Here is a 12,787-nt window from a genome sequence, read left to right as displayed (position 1 = left end):
TGACATGAGGGTAAAGGATGTTAATCTATTGATATCTAATCATATGCGGGAAAAAAATTAATAATGAAGTGTACATATAAATGGAGTAGCTAGATGGTGCAGTGGATTGAGCACTGGGCTTGGAATCAGGAAGACTCATCTGGGGCTGTACTCATTGTGTCACCTAGCTGCTCCTAGCCCATTGTCACATGGCTCTTAAACGTCAGAAGGAGGATTTGAATCCAGGTCTTCCTGACTCCTTGAACAAGACACTATATCTTCTGACTGTGGACATTTCTCCTAGCCGTCCCCCACAGAGTGCTCTCCATTTTCACCTGAACTTCCTAGCTTCCTTGGCTTCCTTCAAGCCTCAGCTAAAATCCCACTTTCCACAAGAAGGCTTTCCCAGTGCCTCTTAATTCTAGTGCTTTCCCTCTGTCAATTGTTTCCACTTTCTCCTGTGTCCTTATTGTACATGGTTGTACATATCTTGTCTTCATTAGACTGTGAGCTCTTTGAGAGCCAATTACCGACTTTTGCCTTTCTTTGTATCCCCATTGCTTAGCACAGTGCCTGGCACATAATTGATACTTAATGAATTCTTAGTGACTGACTCCAAGTCCAGCATTTATCTGCTCTACCATACTATAATATAGAAGGTACACTAATAGCTGTAACACACATTAGAATACATCAGTTTTATAGGTGAGGTCCAAATGAAGTTCAGTGACTGATTTAAGGAAAATGAAATTACTTGCAAATGGGAGGAATCTTTCCACTCGACATACCTTATTGCTTGCTCAAGGTGAGTTAGGACATTGATGATTTCCAGTCCCTATATATCATTGATGATAAGAAAAGAGATAATTTTGAATGTTGTCATTGGACTTGACACTCTAAAAATGTCCAATATAGGTAATGGAATTCCATTCTGACATCTACCTTATACATCTATATTTTGTAGAAACATCTTTGGTAATCATGATGTCTCCATCTTAATGTATAGCATTTCATATATTTCTTTCTTGGCCCTACCTCTACCCTTAAGACAAGAAAGAGACCTAGTCCCATATGCAGCTAAGTGGATTAATGGTCAACTTATTCAATAAATAACAGAATGACATGTAGACAGTGGTATCTGCCCAACCAGACTTTTCTCAGCTAGAGCTGAGAGCTATATCCTTAATGCATAGATATTTTAATTTCTATTATACTTTTTACATGTCTGTTTTTATCTCCACAAGCCCCATGAAGAGAAGGGATTTTGCATTATTTATCTTAGTACTTTTCCAAGAGCTAGTACAATGTTCTGTAGTTGCTTCATAAGTGTTGCATGAAGCTCTTTTTGTGGTGGCAAAGAATTGGAAATTGAGGGAATGTCTGTTAGTTGGGGAATGGCTATAGAAGTTGTGGTATATTAAAGTAATAGAATACTATTGTGCTATAAGAAATGATGAGCGGGAAGATTTCAGAAAAACTTGGAAAGACTTATATGAACTGGTGCTGAGTGAAGTGAGCAGAACCAGAACAACATTGTGCATAGTAACAGCAACATTGTGTGATGATCAGCTGTGACAGATTAAGCTCTTCTCAGCAATACAACAGTCAAAGACTGTTCCAAAAGACTCATGATGGAAGATGCTATCCACATCCAGAGAAAGAACTGATAGTCTGAATGCAGATCAAAGCATACTGTTTTCACTTGCTTCATCTTTTTTTGGTCTGTTTCTTCTTTAGTCTGTTTGGTCTTTGGTCTGTTTCTTCTTTCATGGCTAATAACCTATATCAGATTGCTTGCCATCTTGGGGAAGGGGGAGGGAGAAAAATTTGGACCTAAAAATATTATAAAAAATGAATATTGAAAACTATCTTTACATGTAATTAGAAAAAACAAAATACTATTTACATTAAGAATGTTGCATGAGTGAATGAGAGAATAAAAAATAAATAATTCTATTCAATGATTTTTTGTGAAATGACACCATAGTAGTTACTACAGAATCCGATTCCAAAGAAATTCAAAAGAAAGTGCTAAAATTGTCAGATAAAATGTTCAATTAAAAACAATTGCTGTCCTTCAATTTGGAAATGACCAAACAAACAGTGGTATATAATAATAGTAATAATAGCTAACAAACATTTATATAGTGCCTGAAGGTTTGCAAAGTGCTTTATAAATGTTATCTCAGTTTATCTTCACAACATTGGAAATAGGTATTATTATTATCCCCATTTTATAGATGAAGAAATTGAGGCAGGCAGAGGTTAAAGTGACTTGCCCCAAGTCACATAACTAGTAAATGTCTGAGGCTGGATTCAAACTCAGATCCTCCTGACCCCAGGTCTAGTGCTTTTACATGAATCTAATGGAATATCACTGGTGCTATAAGGAATGGTGTTTATGATGAATACAGAGAAGCATGGAAAGATTTATATGAACTGATGAGGAATGAAGTAAGCAGAGCCAAGAAAACAATATACACAATGACTACAACAGTGTAAATGGAAAGAACAAACATGACAAAACAATAAAAAAATGAATGTTGCAAAATTACAAAGAATAAGTCTAGCTGCAAGGAAGTTATATGGAAAGACACCTCCATCCCATTGCTTTGCTGAGGATCAAATGAGATAGTATTTGTAAAGGGCTTAGCACAGTGCCTGGCACATAGTAGGTGCTTCACAAATGCCTATTCCTTTCTCCCACACTTTGCAGAAGTGAGAGGTCCAGGAGCATGGTATTTAAAACATAATTCAGACTTTTTAAAGTCTCTTGATTAGTTTTGCTTATTTTTTCTCTTCTTTTTCCTTTAAAATATCGTTTGCTATGTAGGATGGCTCTCTGACAGTGGTAGGAGGGGGGACATTAGGAAGAAATTTGGGCAATGGAAAAAAAAACCAAAAAATCAATAAAATTTTATTTTAAAAAAGAAAAAGAGGAGAAAAACTAGTGTCTATAAATAGACACTTCTGGGACAGAGATAATCCTCTTAATAATTCTGTCATTTATTCAAAGGCTGAATTACAACTCAGAAATTTGGGGAAAAAATCATTGGGTGGTTTCTTTTGTTAGTAGACACTGAAAAGCAAGATAGGGTATCAATTTAGCAATAGCTCTGAAGAAATTATTATTAAACACGGTTTTCTAATTTGGGGGCTGATTGTGGTCTTTTATAGTCAAATTGGCAGGAATTCAGTAAAAATGGGATAGAGTAGTACTCAGTGATACAGATGATAAAAATAGTAACTTAAGTCCTGTATGATTCTGCTGCACAGATTTCTGACTCTTCCATTTAACCACTGTTTTCCCAGCTGTAATGTGGGGACAAGTTTATCTATATTCCTGAGAGAGGGAAGGGGACTATCCCAACATATTTTCCAAGGATTCTGACAGTGGATGACATTTATATGTTGCTGCTGCTTGCTAAAGAGCCCAGAGAGGATGAAGAAACTTTGGTGTGATAAAGGAGGACTACGTGTGTGCCCTGATAAGCCTCAGTAGCATACAAGTTAGCTGGTTTGGCTACTCGAAAATGCTTTTTTTTTTTCCTCAGAGAGAGAGAATGCCTTACTTCTGTAACAAAATTTAAGCTGTCTTTATTTTCCATTACCTTTATTAAAATAAACCTCTACCTCTTTATTTACAAAAACCTTTATTTTTGGCTGATTCCATTTGTTTTTATATCACATTATTATTTTTTTTTTGAGGCGGTCATGGTTAAGTGAATTGCCCGGGGTCACATAGCTAGTAAGTGTCTGAGACTGGATTTGAACTCAGTTCCTTCTGACTCCAGGACTGGTGCTTTAACCTCGGGATCACCTAGCTGCTCCTATATCACATTAATTCTTGAACACATGCATCACCCTCCTCCCCTAGGAAGTTATCTTTTGTAACAAAGAGGGGGGAAAAGCAATTCAGCAAAACTACCAACATATCGATGGTATCTGTCCTTATATGCAATATTCCTTACTCAGAGTTCCCACCTCTGCAAGGAAGGGAGGGACTTGGATTTTCCTCAACTCTTCTTTAGAGCCAACTCTGGGTATTATAATTAAGTAGCATTCAGGTATTTCTGATGGTGATCTGGGAGAACAGAGTCACCCAAAGAAAGCAGCTCTTCATTGAATATCAAGAGGCTGATCCACCACAAGCCCTGAGGAAACCGACCTTTTATGATGCAAGTATCTTGTTGAAGAGACTTGGTCCTCAGTTTCCTCATTTTTAAAATGAGGGGCTCAGACTAGATGATCTCTAAGGCCTCTTCCAGTTCTAGCATTCTGGTATTCTATGATCCTACAATGAATGAAATAGAAGAATCCCTTGGAAGAGAATGACTCTTTTTTTCTCCCTTCTTAAAAAAGAGAGAACAAGCATTTATTAAATGCCTACTATGTTCCAGGCACTGTGCTAAGCATTTTAAAAATATTATCTCATTTGGTCCCCACAACAATCCTGTGATGCAGGTGCTATTATCCCCATTTTACAATTGAGGCAGACAAAAGTCAAGCGACTTGCCCAAGGTCCCGTAGCTAACAAATATTGGAGGCAGAGTTTGAATTCAGGTCTTTCTGAGTTAGGTCTTCCCCTGGGCCCAGTGAAAATGCTGGTTGGGCAGATACCACTGTCTAGATGCTTTGCTATGAAAATGAGTCTATGTATTGAATTAGCTGACTATTAATCCACTTAGTTGCATGTGGGACTAAGTCTCTTCCTTGCCTTTAAGGTAAGGGTGTGGAGGGCCAGGAAAGAAATATATAAAAACTAAAAATGGGTGGAGTTCTCCCAGAAAGGTGCTTGAAAAGGAAAGGATCCCAAACTGAATTTTTCATAGAATTTAGAGTTGGAAGGCACCACATTTGCAACCATCTAGTTTCAACACCCTTATTTTACAGATGAGGAAGCTAAAGCCCAGTAAAATGGAGTGACTTGCCCATGATTAAACAAGGAATGAGCAGAGTTTTAGGAATACCAGTTTCATAGCTGGGGCGGGGGTGGGGGTGGCAGGGAAAGGGGTACGAATTGGAGAAAGAAAAGCAGCAGGACCAATGAGGAGACTATCACAGTAGTCCACATGAAAGGTGATGAAGGCTTGATCTAGAGTGGTACTCATGTGATTGAAGAGAAGGGAACAAACGCAGGAAATGTAGACTGAAATGACAAAAATTAGCAACTGATTAATAGGTAGTTGAGAGAGAGGGAAGGTTCTCTGAGGTTGCAAACTTGCTAATATTCCTGACAGCAATACAAAAGTTTGGAGGAGGAGCTGGTTTGGGAGGAAAGATGATGCCTTCTGTTCTTGACATATAATTTGCATGCCACTCATTCCTAATTTGACATGGAATACGGTTTAGATTGTGGAGGTATCATTATTTATAATTTACCTCCTCTGGCAAACCACCTGCTTTTGCTTACTGGGCTGCCACTCAACAACAACAGCAACAAAAAAAAACTTGGAACTTCTAAGGTCGACTAAATTCAGTTTTCACCATGCTACCAGACCAGGCAAGCAATATTCAATATTAAAATAAAATATTTAATCAGGATGGAATCTTAGAGAAATTAATAGAATACCAATCTCAGCACCCATTTTTTTTGCATTAGTAGTATTTTTGTCCAGTTACATGTCAAGAAAGATTTTAGCATTCGTTATTACAAGATCTTGAGTTCCAAATTTTTCTCCCTCTCTCCCTTCCCTCCCCTCTTCTGAAAATGGTAAGCAGTTTGATAGTTTATACTTTTGCTAACATGTAAAAATATTTCCGTATCGGTCACAGTTGTGAAAGAAACAGATCCGAAAGAAAAGAAAAAAACACAAGAAAGAATAAAGCAAGTGAAAAAATGTTTTGATTTGCATTCAGAGTCCATCAGTTCTTCATCTGGATATGGATAACAGTTTCCTTCATGGGTTCTTTGTACTTGTCTTGGATTATTGTGTTGCTGAGAAGAGCTAAGTCATTCATAGTGGACTATCACACAATGTTTCTGATGCTGTGTGCAATGTTTCCTGGTTCTTCTCATTTCACTTTGTATCCGTTTGTACAAGTTTTACAGGTTTTTCTGAAATCTGCCTGTTCATTATCTCTTATTCAGTACCCATTCCTGAACAAGTACATCTTCATACTTGTTTCCAAAATTATGTAGAAAAAAAAACCCATGGTAAAATCTCTGTTTGGAAAGCTTCATCCATACCAAGTCTAGATCTCTGCTTAGAATTTCTGCTGGTTTCCACAGTTTCACTAGCAATGGTACATTCCCCTCTGTTTTTCTCTTCTTCGGCATGCTCTTAGTGATGGACCAGAAGACTATCCCACTGCTGTCCCTATCCTCACAGCAGGTGCTACCACCATCCCTCTGTTTTCACCCTTACCTGGACCTTGGCCACATTCCAGTGGAAAATGTAGTCTTATTTTCCAGAGAACTTGGATCCTTTATTACCTCCATCTGTCCTTACCATCTCTGCAATAGATACCATTTTCATCTTTTGTCATCCTTGTCAATTTTGTAGATATGAGGTGTCATCTTAAAGTTGTTATAATTTGCATTTCTCTTTTGTTAGTGATTTGGAACATTTTTCAGATGGTTGTTGATGGTTTATATTTCATCATTTAAAGCTATTTATATCAATTCCCTATACATCTTGGAAATCAGATCTTTATCAGAGAAACTTGCTGCAAAGACTTTTTCTAGTTCATGTTTTCCATTCTAACACTTCATTCTATTTCCACTGATTTCACTTATGCAAAAATTTCTTAATTTTCTATAATTATATTATCTTCTATGATCATCTCTAGCCTTTGTTTAGTTAAGAATGACCCCTAGCCATAGTTATCAGAGGCATCTTCTCTAATTTTGGGGGAAAATCATTTTTTTTTTGTATTTAGGCCCTGTATCCATTTGAAATTTATTGTAGTATGTGGTGTAAGAAATTGGTCTAATCCTAATTTGCACAAAATGGATTTCTAGTTTTCCCAGAATCCTTTATTAAATGGAGAATAATTACCCTAATAATTGATGGCCTTAATTTTATCAGACACTGTCTGGGTCTTCTTTATCTAATCTGTTACACTGATCAACCTTTCTATTGTTTAGCTAGCACCAAATAGTTTTAGTGGCTACTATTTTGTAGCATAATTTGAGATCTGTTACTGCTAAGTCCCCTTCATTTCTTCCTTTCCCCTTATTTCTCAGTATCTCTTTTTAAGAATATGACCTCTTCATCAATTTATATGTGTTAAGAACCTTAGATGTTTGGATAATTTGTTGATGTTCATTCACACACTACACATTTATTGAAGATCTGCTACATTCTAGGTGTTATAGGAGTTGTAAAAAATAGTAAGACAGGATCTCTTCCCTCTAGGAACTTAAGAGCTTACCAACATGGCCACGTAGTCCTCACTTCTGTTTTCATTGAGTAGCTCTTCTGGTACCTTCTCTGTCACTGTGAGAAGATTGCTGGGAAGGGAGGATAATGCACAAAGGAGCATTGAGCCCTTGTGGATTCTGTAGATGGACTTCAGATCCAAGCCCAGAAGCCACATGAGGCTGATTTCCTTACTACAAAACATTGTTTTTCTAATGTAGATGAATGAATTCCAGATATTGTCCCTTGTTGGGGAGAACATTTCCCCATTGTGTACAGGAAGGCTGGCCAATACCCTGGTCTTGTGTAACCCAGAGAGTGGCACTGCCTCTCACAACTGCAGGGATCTTTACTTCATCAAAGCTAACTTACTGAACACAGAAGAGGTTCATAGAGGTGTCGGGGGATGGGCTATGGTGGCTGTGGTGGCAAACATCTTTTAATCAGTGGTGGAGTTGGGATCATTTTCCAAATCTCCTTATGCCAGTGTTCGAGATTTTGCTACAAGGTTACACTGCCTCTGAAATGCCAATTATTTCCTTTATTCCTCTCCTTTTAGCCAACTCACTGAAAAATGATTTTTAATTTCTCCTCCAGCCCTCTTTCTTCCCTGTCTTTCCTACTTCTCAATCTCCTTATGATCATAGGATCAGGGATTTAAACCTGGAAGGGACCTCAGAGGACATTTAGTCCAACCCCTCTCAGTTTACAGATGAGGAAACTTAGGCTTATAAAGATTTAGGACACTTGCCTAATGTTACACAGACAGTAAATCCTCCTCCTCTTCTTTCTTCTTCTCTCTAAATGTGCTAAATCACTGCCCTTCCTTTTGGATATTGCCAACAATATTAAACCAACTAGTCCTCTTTGCGGAGAAGCAACAAAGCTAACAATCTATCAAAAAAAGTGATGCTCAAAATCCCAAAACAGATTCTCCCCTTTAAAATCTTTTATCTCTGTTGTCACATGACTCATTCACAAAGAAGCCAAGAAAATAGGCATTAGATTATGCTGCAGTTAAACTACTGTTAGTGGGTTCTTCTGTCCCCATACCTTCCTCTCTGTCCCTGTGAAGTAAGGCCATGGCTACAAGTAAAGGTGGCAATAGCAAGCAATAGCAAGGAGTGACCGTACTTCAAGAGGGCTGGCAAGCAAGGACATGGAACTCATAAACATATTTTTTTTCCTCACAGCCTGTAGAGCTCTGTGTTAGCAACTCCCTGGATTTGTCTTTTCTTTAGTTTCCTGGTAGTTTCATCTAATACTGAAGCTTCAAGGAGATGGAAAGAAAGCATTTGAAAGGTTGGCAAATACAACTTCTTTTTTTCTTAGGCAGAAATAGGCATTTTCGCATTCTAGACAATGGTTGAAAAATTGTACTTGCCTATATTTGAAGACTGTGCCCACTCTCTTTTACCAGAGACTGCATCTTCACCATAACATATATGCCTTATCACAAAATAAATCCCTATAGAATATAGAAAGCACAGCTTTCTGGTGGGAAACGATAATAATATTAACAAGTATACCTTGTACCATCCTGGCATGCTATATCACAGGTGACTGCCTACCCCTATTTCCAGATCTGACTATTCTCAAGGCATAAAGTGGAAATATCATATATGTATATATATATATATATATATATATATATATATATATATATATATATATATATATATATATATATGTCTTTGCTTTGGCAAATATATTTGAGGACTAAGATGGCATAACAACTGAGGGCATCAGGGAAGACTTCATGGAATAGGAGGCACCTCAGCTGAATGCTCATAAGAAGAATGCAAAGATTCTTATGAGAAAAATGATCATGTCATGACTTGGTCTGGTTTCTCCTAAAATAGCTATAATCAGAAGGCTCAACTTCATGAATTGGTGAAATAGATCAATAGCCACCCACCTGTTATAATCTGAGATATACCAGAGAGTCAATTCAATTCCATCAGCATTTATTGTGTCTCCTGTGTGCAAGGTACAATGCCAGGGTCACAGAGACAATATAAAATCTCTTTCAAGAAGTGTATTTTTGGAAGAACTTTTAAAATAATATTTTGTTTTTTCCCGATGACATATAAAAACAATTTTAAAATATTTTTAAAAATTTAGAGTTCCAAATTCTCTTCTTCCCTTCTCTCCACCATCCCTGAGATGCTAAGCAATTTGATATGTTATACATGTGCAATCATATTGCCAAAGAAAATGCAGACAAAAGAAGGTGAAAAAGAGTATGCTTCAATTTGCATTTAGACTCCACCAGTTCTTTCTCTGGAGGTGGATAGCATTTTTCATCATGGGTCCTTTGAAATTGTCTTGGATCATTGTATTGCTGAGAATATCTAAGTCATTCACAGTTGATTATCATACAATATTGCTGTTGCTATGTACAATCTCTGCTCATTTCACTTTGCATCAGTTCTTGTAAGTCTTTCCAGGTTTTTCTGAAAGTATCTTATTCTTCATTTCTTATAGCACAATAGCATTCTATTACAATCATATACCACAACTTGTTCATCTATTCCCCAATTGATGGACATTCCCTCAATTTCCAATTCTTTGCCACCGCAAAAAAAACATTTTTATACAAATAGGTCCCTCCTCTTCCTCCCCCAGCCTTTAAAAAAATCTCTTTGGCATACAAACCTGGTAGTGCTGTTGCTAGATTAAAGGGTATGCACAGTTTTATAGCCCTTTGTGCACAGTTCCAAATTTCTTTCCAGAATGATTGGGTCAGTTCACAACTCCACCAACAGTGCATTAGTGTCACAATTTTCCTACATCCCCTCCAACATTTATCATTTTCCTTTTCTGTCATATTAGCCAATCTAATGAGTGTGAAGTGGTACCTCAAAGTCATTTTAGTTTTTCTTTAATCAGTAGTGATTTGGAGCATTTCTTCATATGATTTTGGTAGCTTTGATTTCTTCATCTGAAAACTGCCTGTTTATATCCTTTGACCATTTATCACTTGAAGAATGACTGGAAGAACTTTCTTTAAAAATATTTTTAAAAACTAACTTTTCCATCTTTTTTTTTCAGGGGGGAAGGCAGGGCAATTGGGGTTAAGTGACTTGTCCAAGATCACACAGCTAGCAAGTGTGTGAAGTGTCTGAGGCCGGATTTGAACTCAGGTCCTCCTGACTTCAGGGCCAGTGGTCTACTCACTGAGCCACCTAGCTGCCCCCATCTTTTTTTTTAACATAACCAAAATTTCTTCCAATATCTCTCTTCCTCTTCTCCTAGACAGCCGTCCTACGTGACAAAGAATGTTCTTAAAGAAAAAAAAGAGCAAAAAGAGCAGCAAAATTGATCAATACATGGGAAAAACTTTTTTTTAAAATATGTGCAATGTACCACAGTCTTGATCTTCCTATCTCAGCAAAGCAGTGGAATGTTTTCTCATATCTTTTCTTTGAGGCCACGTTTATTCTTCGTAATTTTACAACATTCACTTTTGGTTATTTTGTTCATTTATGCTGTTGTAAATTATACATTACACAATGGCTAGTTGTGTATGTTGTTTTCTTAGCTCTGCTTAATTATCTCTGAATCAACTAGTGCAAATTTTTCCATGCTTTTCTGGATTCATCAAATTTGTCACTCCTTAAGCACAGTTATATTCTGTTACATTCACATACTATATTAAAAAATAAAACATTCCCCAATTGGTTGGCAACTACTTCATTTCCCTCAATTCTTTGCCATTACATTTTGTTGTACATGGTGTAGGTAATTAAGGTGGGACTTTCTTACTGTTTTAGAATGCTTAATTAATTGTCTTTCATTGACTCTTAGTAGGTGCAAAGCCCCAGGCTGGTTAGCAAACTAGTTCACTAGTTTGAAAGAGGTGGGAAGCCCCCAGGGCCCTAAGGGGAGTTGCTAAGACCAGAGCCAATAGTATGCCCCTAAGTTCTGGTCAATCAGATGACAGCTAAGGATGGTATAAAAGGAGAGAACAGAGTTGTTCGTTTGGGGGCTCTCACTCCTGAAGGAGTGTTGATGTGGAGACTCTGGGCAGCTGCTCTAAGAGCCTCCCGGCTTGTCAACCCAGATGTTGGTAACTATGAATTGTGATTTGGTGTGTTTCTAATGTGTGTTTGTAATTTGTCTATATTTGCTCTGAAGTTCAGGTTACTGGCTTTTCCTCCTGAACCACGTGAGTTATATTTGTATGTTGGATTAAAGTGAGATTGTTAATCCCTTGTCATTACTTTCCTTCCTCAGTAAAGCAGATCAAGGAACCTGTGCTGGCAACTCTTGTTGCTGGTCTTGTTGGTTCTTGTACCCCACAACAGCTGCTAGCAAGATTGTTGCTACGCATGGGGACTTACTTTTTATCAATGGCTTACTTAGGCTATATGCCCAGGAGTATCCATACTGGGACTATGGACATTTTCATCACTTTATTTACATAACTCTGAATTGCTTTCCCAAATGGTTGTACTGATTCACTGCAAGGACTCTGCATTCTGTGGAGGAGAGGTTGTAACATTTTTACAGATAAGTAAATATAAGATAATTTAAGGGGATTGAAAATGCTAATAAACAAGGGGATTGAGAAAGGATTCCCAAAGGAAGTGGCAACTCACATTAGACTTGAAGGAAGTTATAGATTCTAAGAAGCAAGGGAATAGGGAGTATATTCCATCTACAGGGAACAGTATTTGTAAAGACATAGTGAGAGAAGATGAAATGTTGAGTTTGGGAATAGTAGGTGGCCCAGTTTAGTTGGAACAAAAAAGCCCATTGATATCCTCAAATATCCCCCAATCCAGATTGCAATTCCATGTATAGTTCAGTGTATCACTCAAAGCCTGAGGGTTCAGATTAATAAGTCTTTTGATAAACACATATCTAATAATCCCCAGGTAAAAGCAGTCACCAAAGCAGTAATAAATCCAGGAAAGTAAAAACTACCAGTGAGGAGATTAAAAATAGTTGACGAGGAAGTTGCCTGGGTTCTCAGAAGCTCTGTTTTTATATAGCTGTTGCATAAGGTGCTCCCATCAGGATCCCATATTGAGCTTCCTAGGGACAAAATTACCTCATACTCTTCCAGGTCTGCTCCATAGAGTCTTGGTTTACAACAGCACTAATTAGTATTGTGAGAGTATGGAGATTATCTCAAGCCTCCCAAGTTTTCTAGTGTCCTGGACCACAACATTCCAAATAGTCTATGGAATGAATGAATTTCTCTAATTAGAGTTTCATTCCTCCATGATAGTCCTCATCATGATCTGGAGGTAATCTTGGAACCTTGAAGGCTGCGCCATAAAGCACAATCTCTCATAGGTTATATAAACTTGGAAAGGCTTTGGACATAGTTCTGGAGACAGACTATCTGCTGTCCAATGACCAACCTAATTAAGAACAGAGAGGCTCATTCCTAGAAGGCTGGCCAAAAATGATGACTTTTTTAGCCAAGACAA

This window comes from Trichosurus vulpecula, chromosome 4 (assembly GCF_011100635.1).
Source record: "Trichosurus vulpecula isolate mTriVul1 chromosome 4, mTriVul1.pri, whole genome shotgun sequence".
Taxonomy (NCBI): Eukaryota; Metazoa; Chordata; class Mammalia; order Diprotodontia; family Phalangeridae; genus Trichosurus; species Trichosurus vulpecula.
This window is presented reverse-complemented; position numbering follows the sequence as displayed.